General features: G+C 45.5%; 1 protein-coding gene across 2 annotated transcripts in view; it reads left to right on the forward strand.

Annotated features, from left to right (window-relative positions):
- The first annotated feature begins 410 nt into the window (after window positions 1-410).
- Window positions 411-26701, forward strand: part of POLK (DNA polymerase kappa) — a 79474-nt gene continuing 53183 nt past the window's right edge. Inside the window, exons 1-2 of one of the 2 annotated variants that reach the window (XM_083151934.1) lie at window positions 411-694; window positions 3054-3284. The gene's annotated coding sequence lies outside the window, so the exon portion shown is untranslated. The remainder of the gene's footprint in view (window positions 695-3053; window positions 3285-26701) is intronic. The other variant, XM_083151935.1, reaches the window with a different exon arrangement.

The raw sequence follows: 26701 nt of genomic DNA on the forward strand, positions 1-26701 counted from the left end.
TTAATTTAGCGCTGCTTATCACCCTCCTCTTTTTTTCCGATTTCTTTGGGGACCGACCCACCCCACCCGAGCAGCTGCTATAAGGAAACAACACAGATTAAAGCGCTCTTTAGTCAGAGGCATTTTTGTCTCTGACTCTGCATTTTTCTAATAAGTCTTTTATGTGTGATTTTATTTTGATTCATATATAGATTGCTTTACAAAGGCTTGCTTAATGTAGATACTGAGTGTGAGAGTATGTATGAGTTAATTGAGGCAACCGCATGTACAATTAAAGAGGGTATAGGTATCAAGTGGAGATTGGTGGAATCCTACCATGTGATTGGAACGCCTGGGCTATAAAATAGAGTCCGGCAATTTGAGCAGCACGTCTTGAGAAAGAATTGAATCCGAAACGCCTTGACGTCACTGCTGCTGGCGCTGACAGACCGGTCAGCGCCATTCATCTGTGTCCTTCTGTTGGAAGCCGTAAGCCCTAAGCCGTTTTACTTACCTTCCGTGTGTCTGCAGCATGTGGGATGTTGAGGACAGGTTGTTCCATCAGGCTGGACTTTCCAGAGGACTTGTTTTCCTTTTTTCCAGAGGACTTGCTTTTTTTGTTTTATGTACGTTTGTGGATTTTAATAAAACCTTGACTTCATTGCGGCCGCATGATTAAAGAAACTGCTACGGGTACTCATGACTGAACAATAAAGTAAGTTAGGTACTCTTTACCTAGAACGGCGCCCGTCGCGGGCATCGCGGGTACATTTATGTATGGCCGCGACGCGACCGACGCGATGCCCGCGATTTCCCATTGAAACCAATGTTAAACATGGAAATCGTGTCGGTCGCGTCGCGGCCGGCCATAAATGTACCCGCGATGCCCGCGACGCGATGCTCCCGATTTCCCATAGGAATCAATGTTAAAAGGCGCGATGGACCCGATTTTACTGTTAAATGGCTCAATCCACCCGATTTGGCCATAGGAATCAATGTTAAATGGGCCACAGAGCCCATTAACCCTTAAATGTCCCCCCAAATTTTTAACGCCACCCCACGATCCACGGCAACCCGAAGCGTGGCGAGCGCAGCGAGCCCGCGAGGGGCGGCGGTACGCGTCCTCCGACCTTTTCATGCCCTACTATCCACTAGGGCGTGGTGTGAGAATATAATAGTGTGGCGAGCGCAGCGAGCCACCGAGCCCGAAGCGTGGCGAGCGCAGCGAGCCCCGCGAGGGGACGCGGATACCTTCACAGTTATGCGCGTCCCCTCGCAGGCTTCACAGGTGTCCGTGGCGAGGCGGACACCTGTGAAGCCCGCGAGGGGACGCGTCTACCTGTGAAGGTATCCGCGGCCCCTCGCGGGGCTCGCTGCGCTCGCCACGCTTCGGGCTCGGTGGCTCGCTGCGCTCGCCACACTATTATATTCTCACACCACGCCCTAGTGGATAGTAGGGCATGAAAAGGTCGGAGGACGCGTACCGCCGCCCCTCGCGGGCTAGCTGCGCTCGCCACGCTTCGGGTTGGTGTGGATCGTGGGGTGGCGTTAAAAATTTGGGGGGACATTTAAGGGTTAATTTGGCCTATTTGGCCCCAAATCCGGTCCATTGAGGCATTTAACAGTAAAATCGCGGTCAATCTGCCGTTTTAACATTGTTCCCTATGGGAAAATCGCGGTGATCGCGGTCATCGCGGTCATCGCGGGCATCGCGGCCATCCCGATTTACCCGCGATGCCCGCGATCACCGCGATTTTTACCCCCGACGACCGCGATTTCAATCGCTGGCGCCGTTCTAGGTAAAGAGTACCGTAAGTTATTTTGCCTTGATTCTCTTTGCTGATTATTACCTCAGTTGAGACGTTTTAAAGATACCTTTTGATACACTCGAGTAGGGAAGCCGAGAGGGGGGGCGGGTACTAATTACCCGGGCTTGCTGGAGGGGCCCTTCGGGGCCCTGGTTGTCTCACCCCCCCCAACTTCGTGCCTCCCGGACAGCAGCACACACCTCTTCAGCATGTGCTGTGCTGACAGCAAGCTCAGCATGAACATCTCACTGACACCATGAAAGCTCAACTTTAGAGTGTTTTTTCACCCCCTCTAAACATTTTGGGGGCATGCCTAATTGTGGGAGGTGGCCACGCCTCTCTCAATTAGGTCACACCCCCAACATTTTACCGGGCCCAGCATACCTCTCGGCGGCCCTGCACTCGAGTAGGAAAGATGAAGTAAGTGTGGGTCTTTAATGGCTAATTGACCTGACCGATTCCACTAAGGATTTAAAGAAACTGCTATGTGTATTCGAGAGTGAACTATAAAGTAAGTGTGGTTCCAATTGTTCACCACCATATCATCTACTCTCCAGAACCACAAGCAAGTTTCATATCTGCTTTGGTTATTCCCCAAAAAATTGTGTTTCCAGTATTATCTAACACACACAAACACTCGTGCACACACACCCATATGATCACCCCAGAATACTTGGCTGGATCAGCTGCCTGCAGCAAACTCTGCCATTGTGCTCGTCGATGTAGGTGGGTCTCGTCATAGGTGGTTGACATTGATGGTGATATTGCAAATGGCCATCGATGGCATCAAATTATGCAATGGAAGACCATCAATGGTTTTACACATCGATAGTCATCACTTACCTCTGAGGAACTGGACTGTGGGTAAATCAGAACTGGGTGCGGGGCTTCCTGGGTGTTAGGGGCAGGGCTATATTCCATGTCCTAGTACCTTGGTGAAAATTAAAAAATGTTTGCTGTGCCATCAATGTAGGGACACCATATTCTACATCAACTATAAACTATCGATGGTTATGAGTCAATGATGGGAGGAGGTCCAGGGACCCCATTGGGCCCCTCCATCTGACCTGGACAACTAATAGACCCCCTGGCGCCACTCCTGATAACATATCACCAATTAGTTTACTGTCCCTCTTGTGCATAAACACATAATACACATATAATGGAAAATGTATATTTTTTTTATATTGTTAATGAAGGTACAGTAGTTACTCCTGACAATGCTAGCATAGCATATAATCACCTGTGACTACTCTTGTCGTTAAGAAAGAAAACAAACCCTGGAAAGTGAACATATCCTGTTGTACATCAGATTCCCTTATTAAATATGGCCGACAGGGCTTCCTAGGGAGGCGGATCAAACTTCATTCAGGAAACAGAAGAAGCCGACTGTAGTGTAGTGTAGGCTGCAGAAAGGAAGCAAGAACTTTGTGTGAATGGAGGGAAAAAGAAAGTGAGAGCATTCTGGAACCGGCAGTTACATGACAGCAGAGCCTGGTAAATGTGTATAACTGAATGTAATTGGGACACAGTGACCTGATAGACTGACTCTGCCTGGCAGCTTGTGTATGCAATGGGGCTGACAGAGGGGGAGGTCACAATTACTACTTATGTTTGCTGTGTTGTTTTCATTTTGTGTATTGCTTGAAAACAAGAAGCTTCTTTCTGCAGGTGTGTTACACTGTGAAAATGGAGGATACATTCTATGCATTAGTGTATATAGCTGGTCTGGGTCTGGAACTGCCTGTCCCTGGCTCAGCTGTAGGGGTATGTCCCTACATGTCTGTGTCTCATCATCTTAATGTTTGTACTCCTTAGTCATACCTTATGTATATATTATTAGATTATACATTATTTCGTTTAGATGGAAGATGTGTTTTGCATACAATAAGCATCCTTAGAATTTACAGAAAATACAACAACAGAGGAAAACCTCTTGTAATTATATATAATATTATATTCTGGGTCTTGACCATAAATTAAGTATGAGAATTACCTTCTGTAGGTACTTCCTCATCTTTGCGGCCACAGCTTATGCTACGGAATTTACGTAGTGTAACCCACACCCACCCGGGGTCCATGCCACCCTCCTGTGTCCACGCCACCATCTCTTACTTTAGTAAAGTTGTGGGGAGCGACGTGAGACACTGAGCCCAAACCGTGGTGAGCAAAGTGAGCCCTCAAGGGGACAATGGTGTTATTCTGAAAGCGGGTAACGTAACTGGCATAAGCTGTGCCACAAAGATGAGGAAGTACCAACATTGCTAAACCATAATGCAAGAGCAATTGGGGTTATAGTTAAGCAAAAGCTTTGAAAGCTAGTCTGCTACATCCTGTGTTTGTGCATGTGTGAGAAAGAGATGTAGTTTCACTCTCTGCCAGCAGAGACTCATGGACACTAGACACACACACTAGCTGCATTACTAGCTAGGGGCCAGATATACTAAGCCTTGGAGAGAGATAAAGTATAGGAGTATAGAGCTCCTGTCATTTTTCAAATACAACCTGTGACATGGCAGTTAGGAGCTGATTGGATGATACTTTATCTTTCTCAAGGCTTACGGAACAATTCGATTGTTACGGAACAAGGATATTGTTGAGTGATGTCACTGGGAACCCCACTGAACATGCAGTCGATGTCGATATTGTCAGATTTGACTTCATGTTAAGACAACAGGGGAAATCCATTAATGACTCCTGGGAGAGCGCATTGATAATGATATAGTGGATACACACTGAACGATACACACAATAACATCATCAACGATAATCTTATCATGCATATCGTAAATGAAAATCGCATCGTATGTACCCAGCTTGAGTACATCTGCCTTAAGCTGGGTACACACTGGAGCAATGGAAATTTGTTCTGACTTTGTATCAAATCCCTATCAGCTCGGATTGCATGTACACACGGAAGCAATATTAATGAGGGACGTTTGCAAGAGAGCGGGCATATAAGGGTACACACTGAGCCATGATCCAACGCATTTTGCTGCTAGGTGCAGCTTTTTCAAGGTGAAAAAGCTGCGCCTTGCAGCGAAATGCGTTGGCACAGGCAACCAGCCCCCCCCCCCCCCACACTATTTGCTGCTGTTCCAGACCGAAATCTAATATGGTACCAACTATCTGAAGGAAAGCCACCTATCTAAGGTACCCATCCATGGTCATTCAGTGGATCCCTCACGGCTTCAGATATTCCAACTGAGAGGAATGTCACCCCCTCAATCTCGATTGGAGGAAGCAACATAAGGGCAACCACGTCCTATTGTCTGGAGGACAATTCCATCGTCCAAATCTCCCTCTCTTCCATCCACTTGTGGACTAAGGTGATATCGCTAAAAACTGGACGCAGCCTTTCCAAATCCTTATTTCTATTTTTACTTATCCTATTGGGGGATGCAGTTAAAATCCCGGCGTTCAGAATCCCAACGCCGGAATCCCGACCGCCGAAATGCCGACACATTCTCCCTCCTGGGGTGTCCACGACACCCCTGGAGGGAGAATAAATTAGTGTGCCGAGCGTAGCGAGGCACCGGGCCCGGTGCGTGGCGAGCCCGCAAGGGGGGGCGATCCACGTCCCCCCCTTGTCGGCATTTCGGCTGTCGGGATTCCGGCGTCGGGATTCTGAACGCCGGGATCCCGACCGCCGGGATTCAATACTGAATCCCCTATTGCAATTGCACCTATTTTAGCCTGTTATATGTATTTAATAAATTGTTATTATTATTTTTAAACATAAACCTTGTTCTGCCATCAATTCAGCGCAATCTACACCCATACATTTTTGTCCTTCTATGCTCATATTACTTATACCCCTTTTCCACTAGCAACCTGGGTCGGACCCGGTAATTTGTACCCGGTTCGAACCCGGGAGGGACATGGGTAGGAGACACATTTCCACTACAGTGCTACCCGGTATATTGCCTGATCATCCCCTTTTACACTTAACCCGGGTAAGGCCTTTTTTTCCCTATAGACAAACATAAGAAAAAGCCTTTTTAAAGGGCTTTACCATGGGAGGTCACAAAATAGGGCCACCATTAAAAATATTACCATATTAGAAGAAGAGACCACACTCATTTATTTTAAAATAACTTTTTTTTTTACTGGCAAATATTACCACACTCATTTCTTTTAAAATAACTTTTTTAATATTTTACTGTAAAATATTAAATATTTGGAACTTTTAAAAGTTTCTTCACACAACACAAGAAAAGACATGCCAAAAAAGGGTAACAAACAGAGTCCTGGCTGCTTCTTTCTGGTGTTATGCTGCCTTGCCTTAACCTGAGAGGGCTATTCCTTCTTCGCCCCAATAGAAGCAATACAAATAGGTATTTTGGTAAGGAATCTGATGTAGCGCCTTATTCCTTACCAAAAAAACTATTGACAAGAAAAGACATGTTCAGGTAAAATGTTTGCCGTACACTGAGCCTTTGGCATACATAACAATGAAAAAAGTGCACGTAAACATGTTAAAAAAACAAGTGCCCATAAAAAATTTTAAAAGTGCAAGATGTAGGCTTTAACCAAACTGTGCCCATAAGGCGACTGAATGCAATAAATGTATTCAACATTCTTATTGCAATAATGCAATAAAGAATTTCGAAGAAAAAAACAAGTATTTCTTATGACAAATTACGATATACCGTAAATTAAGGGGAGTCTAGGTTTGGCAGCAGCGTGTTGTCACGGCTAGTGGTGTTTGCCTCACTATACTCTGGGTTTAGTGGGGCACTGGTAGCAGTGCTGGAGGCATAGCTAATGGAAGTGTTGGGGGCGTGGCTAGCACCAGTGGTGGGGTGGTAGCTAGTTGCTGTGCTGGGGGCGTGGCTACTGGGGCCTCTATATGGTAGAGGCTCTCGGTGTGGCTGTTGCTCACACGAAGTGCTAGGGGCGGAGGGAGTTGGCCCTCTACTGTATTGGCCATATGCATACTCATGGTGTACTGGGTATGCTGGGGCCTGTGAAGCATGTGGCGGACACGTTGGATAATGAGGAGGTGGCATATACCCACGATTAAGTATCCGTTCCAAGAAGGACAATTGTCTGTCCTGCATGTCTTTTAATTGATCCAAGAAAGAGTGCTGCATCTGTCTTTCATTTTCTAAAAACTTCTCCATACGAGCATCCTCATTGGCCTGCATGTCGGAGTCCATTTCACGCAGTTGATCTATTACTATTGAAGAGAAAGCTCTCGCTGCTTGATCGGAACGGTTTGTTTTTTTCTTCTTTGGCGGCACCTTGTAAACTGCAAGTGGGACAAACAAAAATACACTATAAACATAAAATAGCAGAGGTGTTTGCAGCCCTGTGCTTGCGGCCCTATCCCACCTGCACACTTGCGGCACTCTGCAACATATACCGTTGATTAGTGGGAATTTTTTTTTTGTTTTTTTACTTACTATTTGAACGCAGTTTTGGTGTTTGTTGTTGAGTCGGTTGCTCCGTTGCTGTTTCGGACCCCTCCTCCACCATGGACTGTGCGGTGTCAGACAAAGCAGACCTATCAAGTAGACTGTACTCTTCATCGCCATCTTCCGAAATCAGGAGCGGAGAAGTTGGGCAGCACGGTGACATTGCCATGGTGGACTGTGTGTCAGGTGGCTCCTGGCTACTCTCCATTGGTGGCTCCTGGCTACTCTCCATCTGGCTGGCCAACGAGGATGACAGTGCCACAGGATTAATCAGAGCTGTGTTGCCAAATGCCCTGCAGCATAGATCGTAATGGACCCACTCGACACGTGCGGCACCGCTTTTTTTCCTGTTCTGGTCAGAGACCTTGGTGAACTGCCTCTTTAGTGCTTTCAATTTGTTAAGCACTTGCTGGTGAGAGCGGTGTATCCCCCTAGACTCCAGCATCTGGGCAATATTTCTGTTCAAGATTTCGTATTTTACGGTACCAGTCACCTGGCGCTTGATTTCCTCCTCTGCCCTTATGAGCAGCAGCTCCTTCACTTCAGCATCAGACCAATTGCTGACAGCCATAATGATGTTGTGCTGCGGGATGATTAGCAGTGTCCGCTGGGGCAGCCTGTGGTGCTGGCGGCAGAGAGGAAGGTGGCTGCTGGAGCAGCCTCTGATACAGCAGGGGAAAGTCAGGACAGACATGCAGCACATGTGCACACAACGCTGTCCTCCGTGCTATGTGCGCAGTCTGCGGGGCTCTGAGTGATGACATCACTCACCAGCGCCCCAGCAGCACCAATCAGTGAAGATTTTTACATGCTCAGTCAAATAACCCGGTTAGGGAGCGTTTCCACTACCCTTGAATCCGGGTGCTACCCTGATCATGACCTGGGTAGGATTGCCGGGGAATCCAAACCGGGTTATTTGAAAGGGAGCATTTCCACTAGCAGAAAAACCCGGGTAGAAGCGCGTCCCCGCGGAGATTACCGTGTTATTTCTTCTAGTGGAAAAGGGGTATTATTCCAATTCATACTCCCAGCAGCTTTACCAGGTGCCCCCAGTGTGTTGGTCGGCGTCGCATGGGTCCTGGCTGGTGGGTTTCCCTGCACTTGGAGGTGATGTCATCTGACTGCCCATCTTCACTGGTGTCGCCCGCCCAGCATAATGTCAGGGGGGGGGGGGGGCGCTGGTGTAAAAGGGAACAACTGACGAGTCGCATCCGAGTTGGATCCAAGTCCAAAGATCCGGCTGCGAACCGTCAGTTCTGGTGTAAAAGTGGTATAAGCGTAACACTGAGGCCATCAACACCATTTTCTTATTCTCGACTAACTTCTCTATTGCTCCAGCGATAACTGTTCACCCTTGCAGATCAATACCTTCACTCTGGCATTCCAATTTCACCAGATATCTGCAAAACTGTTCACGTTCTGCTAAGAGACAGTGGAGGAGATCATGCTTTAAGACTTCTTCCATTTAACGGCGATTCAGTGTTTGGTTGGCAAGGTCCAGACAATGCATTCGTGTCCAGACAGACTGTTTTTGGGGCATAAGCTACTGGGATGCCAAAAATAGTTAGGCTACCCTTCTCGTTGCGATCATAATCATTTTTATATGCTAGGCAGCCTTGCCGTGTGCTGGCGGCCCCCAGCATGCAAGAGAAAACGGTTACAGTTTTGCAATTTTAGAAAATATGCATCTGAAGCTTTATCAGGCTCTTAGTTTGGTACTTATATCATTGGATTGAGATCTGCGTTTGAATTGAAGAAAAAAAAAATGCAGAGAGATTTGACATAAAAAGTAAAACCTTCCTTTTGTAGGCATATTAAAGACCAGACACTAGTATTTTTGACACGTTTCAGATACATCAAATGGCGTGCTTTCACGTAACCAGACATTGTACAACAGAAGCCAAAGTCTGTGTCTGTAACGGAAGAGATAATCCCCAGAGTACTCTAGAGAAAATGAAAGAGACATTTCTGAGAGCCTTTTAGCCTTCTCGTAAGTCGTGTCCTTGATCCTGAAGAAGGTTAAAATGCTCCCAGAACACTTGTCTCCCTTTAAACAAACACTCTTTTACATATTTTTGCATATATGTATATTCACCTACTCAAAGTCTGTTTTACACCTTTTTGTTCAATGCATAATTATAAAAAAAGAACAAATGTAATATTGTGTCTCAAAAACAGATATTTGTATAAAATGTCTGTAATAGAACAGAAACACTGTATTGGGTTGCTAAAAAAAAATACATGTAGTTGTTTCTAATTTTGTACATCTGTCTGGATGGTATTTTTGTCTTTTGCCTGCTTAGTTCATTTTTTTTATTAGTATATTGCAAATTGCACCCAAACATAGGGCCTTATTCTATTCTGTGCTAGTGTAGATTCCCAAGCTTTGTTACGCAATCATCCATTGGTACACATGGTTTCCAAAAACTTTGGCAAAGTATCTTGCTTTCTGATGAGAGCTGTCCCAGACAGTTTTATGGGTCCCGTACGTCTACAATTAATTGTGTCAAATCCCCTATTTTTGACACTGCCTGAGTTGGGCCATAAGCTAAATCCAGCCTGTTGGAAACTCTCTATTTGCCAACTCCGACTCTAGAGTAAAATCCTAACAAATCATCTATTATTGGAGTTCACTGGACCCAGATTGACAGAACTGCATTGGCTTGCATTAGTTTTTATTGATTTGCTAGATACTTCTTCATCCTGTCTCCTTCGCTAGTAAGCAGCCCTACAACACTTTTTGACCAATGTAATACGGCCCATGCTTCTATAGGGCTGCCATAATTGACGATTTGTTGGGGATTGGCTAAATCCTGTGTTAAAAATCCCTAATTTGCCAATCATTTGTTTGTCGAATTGCCGAATCAAGGTTTTCCAACATGTTGCGATTTGCAGATGATCCCACTCCAGCATTTGAAAAAAATGTAGATTTCTTTAATTGTTCGTAGCTGTATAAATTCCATAACCTGAAAACCCAGTTAGTTTATTAACAGTGTTGACTTCAGTAATAGTGTGAACACCAATAACAGTGCAGACCATTATAACCTACCCTTGAGTACAAATTTCAGTTGCAACTAGTAATATTGGACTTACAGTAAATCAGTTGACCGCTGTTGTGCAAATTCGGAATCCGTTTGAGTATTGAATGATTGTAAATGCATACGGACCGTAGCACGCATGGACCAAAATAATGACAGAAAAAGCTAACATTTCTAATGGCAATTTGATGGACAGGAAGTTGGCTTTTGGGGGTGGACACTGGCTGTTTTCTGGGAGTATCTGGAAAAAAAAAAGTAGGCGTGCCCAGTGTCATCAGCGCAGGTCTCGATCAGCCTGTCTCTGTCGCAGAGTTGTGGAAGTGTCAGACTTACATTTGCACAGACTTGCACAGTAAAATAATTTGATGGTACGTGAATTGCTTATGGATGGATGCAACTGGATACTGGATCACAATTCTCTAGCAGATTTACTTAGGGTAGGTTTTTGCTCTGTCTGGGCGGTGGCTAACCACTTGCAGTCATCTACAAATTTACAAATCAGCGATCAAGTCTGAATTAGGCCCATTGTACTTCCTGATATAGTCACAGAATTCCATAGAGCAACACAGTCAGCGTCGCTAACTATGGGAGCTCCGGCTGTGTCTTCTATGCCTGCTCCATGTGGCAGTACCCATTTTCAGATAGAGCCACAGGATGTGGGATGGTGACATTGAGAGAACGGAATACAGCATGGTAATGACCATGTCGCCATTACTGAACAAAGGTACTCAGACTATCCTATATCAGTTTAGAAGCATTTACGTATTCACTTTTCTGGTAGAGAATAAACATGTCTTTTTTTTTTTTTTAATCATACACCAGATTTCTTTTTCATTGATGCCCTGAGCTTGAGAATAGTATTGGTCAGATATTGTGTATAATAGTTTTCCTTTAGTGAGATCCTTTCTATCGGTGAGAACGTGGAAATGTTTGTTCCAAATTGTGGTGGCGTTCCGTACCACATTCAATTAGCTGTGAGTGACATTACCTCAAAACTCCACAAGTCTGTGAGGATATGGCCTAGGTCTTGCAGAGACCGTGACCGTATTTTCACAAAGTTAAACCTGCAACTCGTCTCATTCTTGGCTAATTGAGTTGACCCAATACAGTCATATCCGCAGTGCCATGTGTTATGGATAAATTTGTTGTGACGTTACATCAAGTCCCCAGTGCTGATCTGAGTAGATCAGAATGGTTGGACTTTACAGTCATCGATTGGCTGAGAGAGGTCTCAGCCAATCAATGGCTTCCTAGTCATCTGTATGTGCATTTTCAAGTTCTCAGTTTCTCCCGGCTCCCGCCGCTGTCCAGCAGCCAGCGTCTTCTCCCTGCCCGGCGCCGTGCTCCGGGCAACGCCACAGTTTCCTCCTGCCTGGCTCCCCCGCACGGGACCGCGCATCGGATCGGACGGGATGTCTACAAGTGCAATTTCATGGCCCGATTCATCCGAATCGGGTGAAATCGTGCCCAAATCGCATAGTGGCCCTTATTCAGATCTGATCGCAGTACAAATTTGGGTACTCTTTACTTAGAAGGGCGCCCATCGTGGCCATCTCGGGCATTGAATGCACTAAAAAATCGGGTGAGATGCGACCGACGAGATGCCCGTGATTTCCCATAGGGAACAATGTTAAATGTCTCAATTGACCAGATTTTCCTGTTCAATGCCTCAATTGACCCGATTTTTCCATAGGAAACAATGTTAAATGGGCCACAGAGGCCAAATAGGCACCCTGAAGTGTGAAATGGCCACCCGAATTGTTAACGGCACTCCACGATCAACGTCAACCCGAAGCGTGGCGAGTGCAGCAAGCCCGCGAGGGGCGGCGGTACGCGTCCTACGACCTTTTCATACCCCCACTATCCACGTCGGCGTGGAGCTGAGAATAGAAAGTGTGGCGAGCGCAGCGAGCCACCGAGCCCGAAGCGTGGCGAGCGGACGCGGATACCTTCACAGGTATCCGCGTCCCCTCGCGGGCTTCACAGCTGTCCGCGTCCCCTCGCAGGGCTCGCCACGCTTCGGGCTCGGTGGCTCACTGCGCTCGCCACACTTTCTATTCTCAACTCCACGCCCACGTGGATAGTGGGGGTATGAAAAGGTCGTAGGACGCGTACCGCCGCCCCTCGCGGGCTCGCTGCGCTCGCCACGCTTCGGGTTCACGTTGATCGTGGGGTGGCGTTAACAATTAAAAAAAAAAAAGTAGGCGTGCCCAGTGTCATCAGCGCAGGTCTCGATCAGCCTGTCTCTGTCACAGAGTTGTGGAAGTGTCAGACTTACATTTGCACAGACTTGCACAGTAAAATAATTTGATGGTACGTGAATTGCTTATGGATGGATGCAACTGGATACTGGATCACAATTCTCTAGCAGATTTACTTAGGGTAGGTTTTTGCTCTGTCTGGGCGGTGGCTAACCACTTGCAGTCATCTACAAATTTACAAATCAGCGATCAAGTCTGAATTAGGCCCATTGTACTTCCTGATATAGTCACAGAATTCCATAGAGCAACACAGTCAGCGTCGCTAACTATGGGAGCTCCGGCTGTGTCTTCTATGCCTGCTCCATGTGGCAGTACCCATTTTCAGATAGAGCCACAGGATGTGGGATGGTGACATTGAGAGAACGGAATACAGCATGGTAATGACCATGTCGCCATTACTGAACAAAGGTACTCAGACTATCCTATATCAGTTTAGAAGCATTTACGTATTCACTTTTCTGGTAGAGAATAAACATGTCTTTTTTTTTTTTTTTAATCATACACCAGATTTCTTTTTCATTGATGCCCTGAGCTTGAGAATAGTATTGGTCAGATATTGTGTATAATAGTTTTCCTTTAGTGAGATCCTTTCTATCGGTGAGAACGTGGAAATGTTTGTTCCAAATTGTGGTGGCGTTCCGTACCACATTCAATTAGCTGTGAGTGACATTACCTCAAAACTCCACAAGTCTGTGAGGATATGGCCTAGGTCTTGCAGAGACCGTGACCGTATTTTCACAAAGTTAAACCTGCAACTCGTCTCATTCTTGGCTAATTGAGTTGACCCAATACAGTCATATCCGCAGTGCCATGTGTTATGGATAAATTTGTTGTGACGTTACATCAAGTCCCCAGTGCTGATCTGAGTAGATCAGAATGGTTGGACTTTACAGTCAGCGATTGGCTGAGAGAGGTCTCAGCCAATCAATGGCTTCCTAGTCATCTGTATGTGCATTTTCAAGTTCTCAGTTTCTCCCGGCTCCCGCCCCTGTCCAGCAGCCAGCGTCTTCTCCCTGCCCGGCGCCGTGCTCCGGGCAACGCCACAGCTTCCTCCTGCCTGGCTCCCCCGCACGGGACCGCGCATCGGATCGGACGGGATGTCTACAAGTGCAATTTCATGGCCCGATTCATCCGAATCGGGTGAAATCGTGCCCAAATCGTGCCCAAATCGCATAGTGGCCCTTATTCAGATCTGATCGCAGTACAAATTTGGGTACTCTTTACTTAGAAGGGCGCCCATCGTGGCCATCTCGGGCATTGAATGCACTAAAAAATCGGGTGAGATGCGACCGACGAGATGCCCGTGATTTCCCATAGGGAACAATGTTAAATGTCTCAATTGACCAGATTTTCCTGTTCAATGCCTCAATTGACCCGATTTTTCCATAGGAAACAATGTTAAATGGGCCACAGAGGCCAAATAGGCACCCTGAAGTGTGAAATGGCCACCCGAATTGTTAGCGGCACCCCACGATCAACGTCAACCCGAAGCGTGGCGAGTGCAGCAAGCCCGCGAGGGGCGGCGGTACGCGTCCTACGACCTTTTCATACCCCCACTATCCACGTCGGCGTGGAGCTGAGAATAGAAAGTGTGGCGAGCACAGCGAGCCACCGAGCCCGAAGCGTGGCGAGCGGACGCGGATACCTTCACAGGTATCCGCGTCCCCTCGCGGGCTTCACAGCTGTCCGCGTCCCCTCGCGGGGCTCGCTGCGCTCGCCACGCTTCGGGCTCGGTGGCTCACTGCGCTCGCCACACTTTCTATTCTCAACTCCACGCCCACGTGGATAGTGGGGGTATGAAAAGGTCGTAGGACGCGTACCGCCGCCCCTCGCGGGCTCGCTGCGCTCGCCACGCTTCGGGTTAACGTTGATCGTGGGGTGGCGTTAACAATTGTGGGGGCCATTTCACACTTCAGGGTGCCTATTTGGCCTCTGTGGGCCATTTACCATTGTTTCCTATGGAAAAATCGGGTCAATTGAGGCATTGAACAGGAAAATCGGGTCAATTGAGACATTTAACATTGTTCCCTATGGGAAATCGCGGGCATCGCGTCGGTCGCATCGCACCCGATTTTTTTTAGTGCATTCAATGCCCGAGATGCCCGAGATTTTTTACTAACGATGCCCACGATCAAAATCGTGGGCGCCGTTCTAAGTAAAGAGTACCCAAATTTGTTCTCAACATGGGCAAAACCATGTGCACTGCAGGTTGGGCAGATGTAACATGTGCAGAGAGAGTTAGATTTTGATAGTTTATTTCATTTCTGTGCAGGGTAAATACTGGCTGCATTATTTTTTACACTGCAATTTAGATTTCAGTTTCAACACTCCTCACCCAAATTTAACTCTCTCTGCACATGTTACATCTGCCCCACGTGCAATGCACATGGTTTTGCCCATTTTGAGAACAAACTTGTACTGCGATCAGATCTTAATAAGGGCCAGTGTATGGGGGCCTTAACTTCAGCACTCAGGGACCACTATTAGATGTATGTGAGATAATTAACACCACCTGCAGATCTTACAAAATGTGTCAGCTAGTAATGAATACACCTGTGCAATATCTAGGAGATCTGTAAAACAGTAACTGCTAGAGGTCCTTGAGGACTGGAGAAACAATTGTCAGCGTAAGATGAGAAGTGTTGAATTTTTTAAATATGAAAGTTTCATATGGATCCTGTTTTAAGCTTTTGTGTAACTGTTCGAATCTGTGCAAGTGTGACATGTTTTATTACAATATTTCTTGCTACATTAGTGCCTGGGGTTCACAGGAGTCAGGAAGGATTCTCATGCGAGTAAAGATACTTTCCTGGCACTTAAACATAGGATATGCCTGTTTATGAAGCTGTGCAGGATGCCACTTACCATTTGAAGTTTGTGTGAAACACCTACTTGGGTTTTATCTTACTGCTCTGTTTTTGTATACTGACGCAAACTCCCTATTTTTGTAATATGTCTTGTAGGTCTGCTGGGATATGGTCTTTATTAACTCCCAGTCTACCCTTTATATATATATTTATTTATTTTATTTATTTACAGTTTCTTATAAAGCGCAGCAGATTCCGTTTCTTAGGTACTCTTTACCTAGAAGGGCGCCCGTCGTGGTGATCGCGGGTACATTTATGTCTGGACGCGATGCCCGCGATTTCCCATTGAAACCCATGTTAAACATGGAAATCGCGTCGGTCGCGTCGCGGCCGTCCATAAATGTACCCGCGATGCCCGCGACGCGATGCACCCGATTTCCCATAGGAATCAATGTTAAATGGCCCGACCGGCGCGATTTTACTGTTAAATGCCTCAATGGACCCGATTTGGCCATAGGAATCAATGTTAAATGGGCTACAGAGCCCAAATAGGCACAATTAACCCTTAAATGTCCCCCCAAATTTTTAACGCCACCCCACGATCCACGCCAACCCGAAGCGTGGCGAGCGCAGCGAGCCCGCGAGGGGCGGCGGTACGCGTCCTCCGACCTTTTCATGCCCTACTATCCACTAGGGCGTGGAGTGAGAATAGAATAGTGTGGCGAACGCAGCGATACCTTCACAGTTATACGCGTCCCCTCGCGGGCTTCACAGGTGTCCGTGGCGACGCGGACACCTGTGAAGCCCGCGAGGGGACGCGTTTACCTGTGAAGGTATCCGCGTCCCCTCGCGGGGCTCGCTGCGCTCGCCACGCTTCGGGCTCGGTGGCTCACTGCGCTCGCCACACTATTCTATTCTCACTCCACGCCCTAGTGGATAGTAGGGCATGAAAAGGTCGGAGGACGCGTACCGCCGCCCCTCGCGGGCTCGCTGCGCTCGCCACGCTTCGGGTTGGCGTGGATCGTGGGGTGGCGTTAAAAATTTGGGGGGACATTTAAGGGTTAATTGTGCCTATTTGGGCTCTGTAGCCCATTTAACATTGATTCCTATGGCCAAATCGCGGGCATTGAGGCATTTTACATGAAAATCGCGCTCAATCAGCCTTTTTAACATTGTTCCCTATGGGAAAATCGCGGTCATCGCGGGTAGCAGATTTTTATGTACCCGCGATTTGCCCGCGATGACCGCGATTTTTACCCCCGACGCCCGCGATTCCAATCGCTGGCGCCCTTCTAGGTAAAGAGTACCGTTTCTTATATAGCGCAGCAGATTCAGTTGCGCTTTACAATTGTAAACAGAGATAAAACAAACTGGGTAACAACAGACAGACTTGGAGGTAAGAGGGCCCTGCTGCAAGCTTACAATCTATAGGGACATAGGAGGGAAACACAAGGACAGGCACCAGTAATAGCATAGCTTGTAGGTCCAGAAGGGAAGCTATATAATACATAAGTGCCTCAGAGGGTTATGCGTATGGAACTTAAATATGATAGGCTTGCCTGAAGAGGTGAGTTTTCTGGGAATGTTTGGAGGCTAGTGGAGAGTCTTATTGTGCGTGGAAGGGCATTCCATAGAATGGGAGCAGCACGATGAAAGTCCTGTAATAGTGAATGGGAGCTGGTGATCCATGTAGAAGAGAGACGCAGATCTTGTGCAGAGCGAAGTGGTGGAGATGGGAGATATTTTGAGATAAGTAAAGAGATATAGGGCGAGATTCTCTAATATTCGCCCTTCGCCTCTCTTTGCATACATAATTATCGCATATGTTCTAACATGTGATAATTATAGCAAAGGACAGCTCTTGCGTTAAGAGCTGTCCTTTGCGGTGAGAGTCGCCGGGTCCCAGTAGGTCCCGGTGGCTCCCCCCTCCCTCCCACACCCAGCGCTGCTGCTGCTGCGCCGGGCTCTCGTCCTCCCTGCACCCGGAAGAGGATCAGTGCAGGGAGGAGGTCACAGGTCCGGGCAGCACAGCTCTGTGCTGCCCGGACACAGGTGAGGGGGGAGGGGGCGATGCGGGGCGACGGTGGGTTCGCGTTAGAAGCCCATTGGCTTCTATGGGGCATCGCCAGATTTTTCTTAGAGCATCCCAAAATGCGGTAAAAACCCTGATAACTGGGTTTTTACCGCATTTTTAACTTAGAGAATCTCCCCCATAATCTGGTGCAGTATGGTTAATAGTTTTCTATGCTAGGAGAAGGGTTTTATATTGAATACGGTAACCAATGGAGGGACTGGCAGAGCGGATCAGCAGATGATGAGCGTCTTGCTAGGAAGATCAGCCTAGCAGCAGCATTTTGAATGGATTGCAGTGGCGAGAGTCTGTTCTTGGGAAGACAATAGGCAATATATATAGCATAATACCAACTTCTTGACAGCGGTTGTGTTCAGTTGGAAGGGATATTTCCGAAAAAACAAATGTCACTTATTTCTGCAAAAATGCTCCTGTATTGTTACTGCATAAGCCTGGGTTGAAAACAACCTATTTTCTTGTTAGAAACTGATTAGATTAATGTTTGATGCAGAATCTTTTGGAACATTATTGTCTAACATTTATCTGGTAATGCTGAAATAGTTTGTTCCAGTAGAATTAAAGCTTCGTACACATGGTGCAATATATTGCTTAGTGTCCCATTTTCATCAGCGACCAGAGATGGTCGCGGATGAAAAGGAGACTCGGCAGGGGGAAATAGCTGCTCCTATGATCAGCGACCATTGGGGGCTAAAACGGGAGCGCGCACCCGGCGATTTATTATAGATTAGTATAGGCAAAAGCACACATTGTGGGTGCACCGTGGATGTGCAGCGATCTGTGCTGAGCGATCCATGTTTAAGCACGTCTCCCACATCACCGGCTCCCATGTCACCCCATGTGTACGGGGCTTAAGTGTAATTTTTCTAAGCAATCTCCTTGAATATTTAGCTTTTCCCACAACCGCCATTGACAGTGATTTCATGCTATTGCATATTTGCCTCCCCTCTGGAATTCTGCAGGAGACTCCCTGAAATAACAGCAATCTCCCTCATTTCACCTAGCCCACATTACACTGTTACATTTTAGGGGAAAAAAGGAATGAGAGATAGATGCTTACATTGAATCATCAGTGTCATTGCCTAGCACTTTACCAAATATAGTAGCTCTTAGTAACTATAAGATATATAGTAGCTTTGGGGCTCATCTATATTTGTATATAAGTCCAAAGATGTAGCAGTGCACACCCATGCTTCTAGGTGCCACGTTCTCAATCTCTTTTCACCATCTCTCCATATATGGAACATGCCCTTTGGGTGGAGCATGACACCCGCTAAGTGGAACACAGTGCAAAATTCTATTACCAACTATTATCTCCCTGAAACTAATATTCAAAAGTAGGCAAGTATGTGCTATTATAATATTGCTTCCGATTGAGAAGTCTGTGATAACTAATATCATGGTTTCCCTTTTTTTTTTGACTAGGCCTAAAATAAGCCAATATGGTACTTGTGTATTGTCACGGCGCCCATCGCATCGCAGACCATAAGACATGCGATGCGATGTCCCCCGATGTCATACAATGTTAAAATTATATGGCATACAATGCAATGCGATGCGATTATAAATTGTATAAGCACCCTAATGGGGGCTTACAATGTTAAATGGTCCCCCACGCCACCCCAACTATGAACGTGAACCCGAAGCGTGGCGAGCGCAGCGAGCCTGCGAGGGGCGGCGGTACGCGTCCTCCAACCTTTTCATAAACCCACTATCCACGTCGGCGTGGAGTTGATTTTATATAGTGTGGCGAGCGCAGCGTGGTGAGCGCACATGGAATAAATGTAAAGTAATATGCGTCCCCTCGCGGGGCTCGCCACGCTATATAAAATCAACTCCACGCCGACGTGGATAGTGGGGGTATGAAAAGGTCGGCGGACGCGCACCGTTCACGTTCATAGTGGGGGTGGCATGGGGGTGCATTTAACATTGTAACCACCCATTAGGGTGCTTAAAAGCACCCATTAGGGTGCTTATACAATTTAAAATCGTCTAGGGGGCTTAAATCGCATTGCATCGCTGTGCATCGGGTGTATGGCATGCGATGCAATGCAATGAAAAATCGGGCAACTTAATATCGGTGGCGCCGTGATAATACACAAGTACCGCCGATATCAAACACATCTTAACATGTCAATCATTTCTCACAAATCTATCACCAATTTAACAATGTAATACAATAGTTTTTATTTATACCTTTTTATATTACCCAAATACATAGGAATCCAAAATTACAGATTAAGATTATGCTACTCTCAGATTCAATTTTCCAGTTTTATATCCTGACATTGTTTAACCTATTATGTTACTCAATCAACTCCTTTGTCGGTACTTATATGTTAGTTGGGCGCCCACTATAGTTCGTACACTCATACCCCCACTATCCATGTCGGCATCGAGCTGATGTTATATAGTGTAGCGAGGCGAGTATACGTACGCGGAAAACAAAGCAAATAGCTTAGTGGGCGCCCAACTAACATATAAGTATGCCTTTGTCCAATGATCCTTTCATGTGTTTTGACGCTTTGTGGTAGATTGAGTTAGATACCTCCAGCGCTCAGAGGGAATTTCTTCAACTGTTAAAACTGGGCCAGAGCAGTACAGCTTCTATGTAATGAACACAGGAGCTCTCAATAATTTTCACCAGTATGGTGCCATTAAAATAGAGCAGAAATAGGCCGGACCAAAGGATTCATCTATGATTCTTAATCCTAAATCTCTATGCTTCTTTAAACAGATTCCTGGCAGTTGATTGGCTCATTTCTCGGAAACCGCACTCTAGTAAGTTAGTAATATACAGTATAGCGCACTTTTTCCAACAGGACTCAAGGATACTTGTATCTTCCTTCCTGCTTCTCCATGCTTTCAACCCTGGCTCTTGGGAGATTGGCTTCTGACCACGGCTCTTACTTGGGAACCTCCTCTAGTTCCTGTTATTGGTTTTGAGATGACTACCTTCTCTGGCTTCTAACTTTGGCCTTGCAGATGACTACTATACATGCTCTAGGTTGTCTCTGGAAATAGCTATGCTTGAATACCCAGATTTAACTGCTGTACTTAAAGATAATGTTCATCACAAATGATCCCCTAATACGGCCTACACACATGCCGATATTAAGGCATTTTCTAAGCGATTTTGCTTAGTTTGGCAAAGTCACTTAAGCTGCCCATACATCTACAGCTGCCCCTACATCGGGGTGTGTGTGTAGGGGCTATAGAGACAGCAATGCGCGTCCCCGGGCATCGCTGTTGCTTGCCGAGATTGATGAACAGTGTCCATCAATATCGGCATCGCCAGGGCTCTCTCACCGGAGAACACTGGCACTGTCCGCTCGCTCAGCACACAGAGCTGACAGCTCGCTCTGTGTGTGGGCTGTCAGCTCTGGGTGCTGAGCGACAGAGAAGCAGAACGGCCCAACCTAGCTTACAGTAGCTAGGTCGCCCTACACACATCCGCATGTGTGTAGGGCCGATAGACTATTCCTGCAATGTGAATCCAGCAAACCAGTGAACACTGAAGGACTAATATCCGTAGATTATAGAAAGAAAATGCATTGAGTAGTACAGTGATGGCTAACCCTGACACTCCAGCTGTTGTTGAACTACACATCCCAGCATGCCCTGCTACAGTTTTGCTATTTGGCCATGGCAAAACTGATGCAGGGCATGCTGGATTGTGTAGTTCAACAACAGCTGGAGTGTCAAGGTTAGCCATCACTGGAATAGTAGAATAACAAATTGCTGCATTATACAGCGAGAATGCAGCAATATAATATAGCAGAATTATTATATCGCCATGCTAAATGTATATTGCGCTGATAAGAAAACGCACATACAATATTGCAATATCAAGTTAATGATGCAGAAGATGTAGGGAAGCAGCCTGGAAATTAGCTGCTGCAATAAGTGATGTTCGAGTCAAGGGAACGAGCAGAGTCCTGAGCCTGGACTGAGAATAAAAATCCACATGTATCGATGTAATGGTCAACGCTCTTGGAAATGTCCTATAAGTATATGGTGTACTATAAACAATGGGCCGGAGGAATCGAAGCATGACCAGTGTTGCTGAAAGGACCAGTAAACCACAAAATTGAAACTTTGAACCATGACGGTTAAATACAACGCTCAGCATAAACCTGAGCTTCCTCCCCATACCAGCTTCTACCATCTGCAGCATCAGATGAGAAATCCTATAGAATACAAATACCGCAAAGAGGCTGACAAAGGAGGTGTAGAGGAGAGACGAATTTTAGTCACATGACCATATCTTTATTTGAACATCCTGCTGACATCTGGTGCAGAACTAAAAGATGACCGTGCAATAATGAAAGCTCCTATGAAATAACCTGCTGCGCCCCTGTACTTGTCACTAATTTGTACAGTTTTATAAAGCAAGTGTGTCTCATAGGGGTAAATTTTATAAAGCTTCTAAAAATGAAAAGAGGTGATGTTGCCCCTAGCAACCAATCAGATTCCGCCAGTCATTTCTTAGTATACAATAGAGAAATGATAGACCAAATCTGGTTTCTATGGACAACATCACCTCTTTTCATCTTTAGACGCTTTTGTAAATGTACCCCATACTCTATCCTGCTCTATGCTTACCTGCTGGCAATACCAGCAGTTGAGCGTCGGGCACCGGCGCTGATGCAGGAGTGCGCATCACTGCTCATTGCTGCCCCATACACACTGGGCGGCTTCTGAGCGGAAAGCAGCTCAAACAACAAAATGAACTGCTTTCAGCTCAAAATCGCCCAGTATGTATGGGCCTTTAGCATGGTAGACCTATTTAATTAAGAATAAACACGCAGGTACTGTGCTCTATATAATTCAGCTGTGTAATATCCAACATTTGATTTATATTATTGTCCAGGGGGTTTTATTTGCTTTTTAAGACCCATGGGCAAAAAAACAGAAAAATAGGAGATAGAATCATCCATTCCGTAAACTATGTCACCGTGTTCTCCTGGACTAAAAGATTCATCAGTTGAGGCACCTGAACCGCACTAAACACGGCCTGCGTTGTCCTATAAATCAGACTGCACACGTGCTTGTTCTAGGTCAGCCCTTTATAAAACACTCGGCTCTCTGCCCATAAATGCTCTAGATGCTTTCTCATTCCTTTAGTGATAAGACTGTTTGCTGGGCCATGAAGTGCTGGCTGGCTCTTATTACTTTGGCAACGTTAGCATTATCTAGCGGAGGATCAGATAAAAGTTTATTAGATGGACAATTGGTATAGAGTCCTTGCCATGTAAGTAATGTGGTGTAATGACACATCAGCATGAGACTTCTCAGTTTTCTGTAAGGAATGTTGTGTATATGAATATACTTGGAAGAAAAGGAAAAATAATAATATGTTTCTTCAATAGCACAGCAAATTCCGCTGCTTTGTACAATAGTAACATACTGTACGTGCCGTCTTGCCAACGTCCTGGCTACTGTCTCCCCCGCTCATTCTGGAGGGGTCGCACTGCAAGGGAATGACATGTCACAGGGGTGGTATAGGGGTGTTGTGGCCGCGTTGTAACACTCCCCGCTGTATAATGCTGAGGAGAGTAAGTATGAATTGTAAACAACAGTGATCAAACAATAACGGTATACAGTAGTTAGGTCAACCACTGATAGTCGACATGAGCCAAGGTTGATACTTCGGAAGGTTGACGTTGGCCTAGGTCAACTCACCTTTTTTTTGAGCCTACATGTGGCAACAGGCAGTATTTCATGCCCTACTTTCCACTAGGGCATGGTGGGAGAATAAAATGGTGCCTGAAGCATCCTGAGCAGACATGGTGCGTCGATACTGTGTCCATGTCGACTGTGTCAACATTAGGGACAAAAAAGTGAAAACACCCATGTCGACCTTTTGACCATCAACTTTGCCCATGTCGACCTAATGCATGCACATGCACTGTTGGGGGTACTTGTGGACAAGGGTTGGGAACCACTGATCTAGACTGTTTTGAGGGACACATACATTCTGCCTCCCATATAAAGTATGGTATGGTTCACATGCTAGTGTATTAATTAATCCCACTTGAGGGACGCTATTCATCTGAGAATCCTTGTATATTGTGGATGTAGGAATTTGTTTCAGGGCATTAGAACAGGTTCTACTAGTTACATTAATAAGGAATCAGATCTGAATTTTCTGTCTCATATGGGAAAGAAATGGTTCTAGATTCTCAGTTAATAGATGATTCTAGACTGCCAACAAAAGTAATTCAGCACGATTATTATATGCAGATCCTTAGATTTATGAGTTAGTGCAGTGATTCTCAACCTCGGTCCTCAAGGACCCCCAACAGTACATGTTTTCTAGGTCACCCAGCGTGTGCACAGGTGCACTCATTACTCACTGTCACATTTTAAAAGGTCACAGGTGGAGCTAATTATTTCACCTGTGATTCTGTGTGGAGACCTGGAAAACTTGCACTGTTGGGGGTACTGGAAGACTGAGGTTGAGAACCACTGATTTAGTGGACCAGAGTTTCCACTTTTTGTTGGAGCCAAAATTTTTATCTAAGCAAAAATAATGTCCATTAAATTGCCATAACACTCTGCGTCCATCATAGCTGTAATTGTAATGACACTGAGTAAGTGCTATTATTTCCTTTAACAAAGAGAATGCTAAAGAAGCAGTCACAGAATCGTTAAAATGGGACTTGTATAGTTGAAATGTCATCTTCCTTTATATAAGAACCTATGGGGATCCCCTCTGAAAGGGTTTGGTAAGAGGAGAGAAACTGGAGGTTCTGATGTTGCCAGAAGATGTAGTGGTAGATTATTATATTCTGAGATAATCGTTTATTGCTTGGACACATTAATTCTACATTTCTGAAATCCATGAGGAATCCTCTTGCTTTCTGTGAAATGAACCTTAACTTCCTGCCTCAGCTCTACCGCTTGAAGATGTCCTTCAGAGATTTTAACTGGCAGATGCTTACAAATACAAGCTTCTAAGGACTGCATCGGCTGCAGCCCCTCCAAGCCGGGTAGGGCTCATGCAAAGACAGAGGAGAGAATTTCCATTGGAAGCGCAGGAAAAAATGGCTCCCCCCCCCACCCCTGGGATTTGTCCATCTCTTCTAATAGCAAATCACTGCCAGGAGGACTTACTGAGGATGACTGGTCCTCAATCCATTGAAAAAGTCAATATAATTATGATCTGCGCTCAACAAACTTTCCTTACTTTTTTTTCCGATTTTACCTCACTTTTTAAACCTATATACCAGTCTCAGACCTATTGTTAGTTTTTAATATAATAATAACTTGCATTTTATTGCACTCTCCAGTGGCACAGTAGTTAGCATTGCTGCCTCTCAGCCCTCAAGGCTCAAGCTTATTTCACACCTGTGCTCTCTATATTCTTGGAGTTTGTATGTTCTTGCTGCATTCGTTTTGGTCAACACTCCAAAACATGTACTTTAACCATAATGTGTTTGTGTATACGGAATATATGGTAGATTGGTACAGTGCAGCGTAAAATGTACTTTCAGCCTTAAAAAAAAAAAAATTCATAAATAAAAAATACATTTAATAAACTCATGGTATGGTATTTATAACCCTCTCAAAAATTGCCACGAGCAAATGTTCAAGCACATGATTCCAAATCTATGATTAGGATGTGACCAAAAAAACAAATATTTTTACAAGAGATAACAAACCATTTGTTGACTGCTGAACCCGGCCCCAAACATAATCTCTCTGGCAGCTTGACGCATGCGCATTGCGATTGCAGATCATTCTTCCCGTCCTTGCGTGGGTTTCCTCCGGGCACTCCGGTTTCCTCCCACAATCCAAAAATAGGTTAATTGGCTTCCAACAAATTAACCCTAGAATGTCTGTGTGTGTGTGCTTGTACATGTGGTAGGGAATATAGATTGTAAGCTCCACTCGGGCAGGGACTGATGTGAATGTTCTTCTATTCTCTGTAAAGCGCTGCGGAATATGTATGCGCTATATAAGAAACTGTTAATAAAAAAATAATAAATGTTCAGTAATTAGTAGCATGCTGACAGTAAGTTGAAGGTAATGTTCATTCTAGAACCCTGTGCAGTTCCTCCTTCCTGCCTGGGGTGTCGCTGTCTGCTTTGGTGCTTCCAGTACAGTCTGGTCTGTATTGAGATCCAAACCAAGCAATGCTAGAACACCACAGCAGACAGCGATACTCCAGGAACAGAAGAGGAATCTCTCAGGGTTTTGAAGGTGCAGGGTGCTAGAATGAACACTAGAAAGTATATTAATAGTCAGAACAATTAGGAGTTCATGTTCCTGCTTTTCAAGAACTTGAATTTCCTTGTTTTATATTATCCACTTTACATACACTGGCACCAGTCTTGAATACTGCAATTATATTTATTGCTGCAAATTAGCTGCCTTCTTGGCAAGTACAGGTAGATATTAATGTGCTTACATGCACAGTATGATATCATTTTGATATAAGAACTGATGCTGATCTACACATTAGTGCAGGGTTTGTAAGGGAGCCAAGATGTTGCAGCCTTTTGTGCACGTGAATAGGACAGTGCACCCAACTTGCTGTGTCACTTATTGTAGATCATTGGTCCATGCGATCTATTGTGTATACAAAAAAGTGACCAGGCCCTTCAAAAAAAAAACAAAAAAAACACATTTTTGAATAAAAAATCCGTGAAAGACCTTTTACCATGTTGAACTATTGCTTGTGTTGACCCTTTGGGCATGCCGACCTAATGCATGTTGACATTGTTCCTGTGTCAACCTTTTGACTGTTGACCAATAGTGGTCAACCTAATTACTGTCGACCTATGGACTGCATTCCAAGAGAGCCATAGTCCTGATGACACAATACTTTTCAAATCATGTTATCATTAGAATGTGGGCAGATCCGGGAGGGTTGGTCTATACTCTATTGGTCTATACTCTATGGTCTATACTGGGTTAGGGCTGTCTATAATTTGTGAGTTTCTAGGACCTATTGGGGGAGTAGGTAATTATGTACTAAACCCAGGTAAGCATGATTTTGTCAGCTGAATTGGTATTCACAGGTGGAAAAAATATGACCCAAGGGCTATAGGTGGCCCATCAGTTTATCAGGTCTGCCACCTTCCACCCATCCATGATCAAGGGCAAAAGTCAGGAACGTCTTTGAGCTGGGAGGTTGGCAGGTTAATCAGAGATTGTACTCTGGAGGAGGAACTGTACTGCCGGTGCATGGTGTGTCCTTCTCTTAGTGCACACAGGGAGGTAGTATATCATGATTACAATTAGTCTATATCAGATAGTCTGTGTCTTTATGCTTCAGTCCAGTAAGGGCC

Source organism: Crinia signifera, chromosome 1 (assembly GCF_055691185.1).
Source record: "Crinia signifera chromosome 1, ASM5569118v1, whole genome shotgun sequence".
Classification (NCBI taxonomy): domain Eukaryota; kingdom Metazoa; phylum Chordata; class Amphibia; order Anura; family Myobatrachidae; genus Crinia; species Crinia signifera.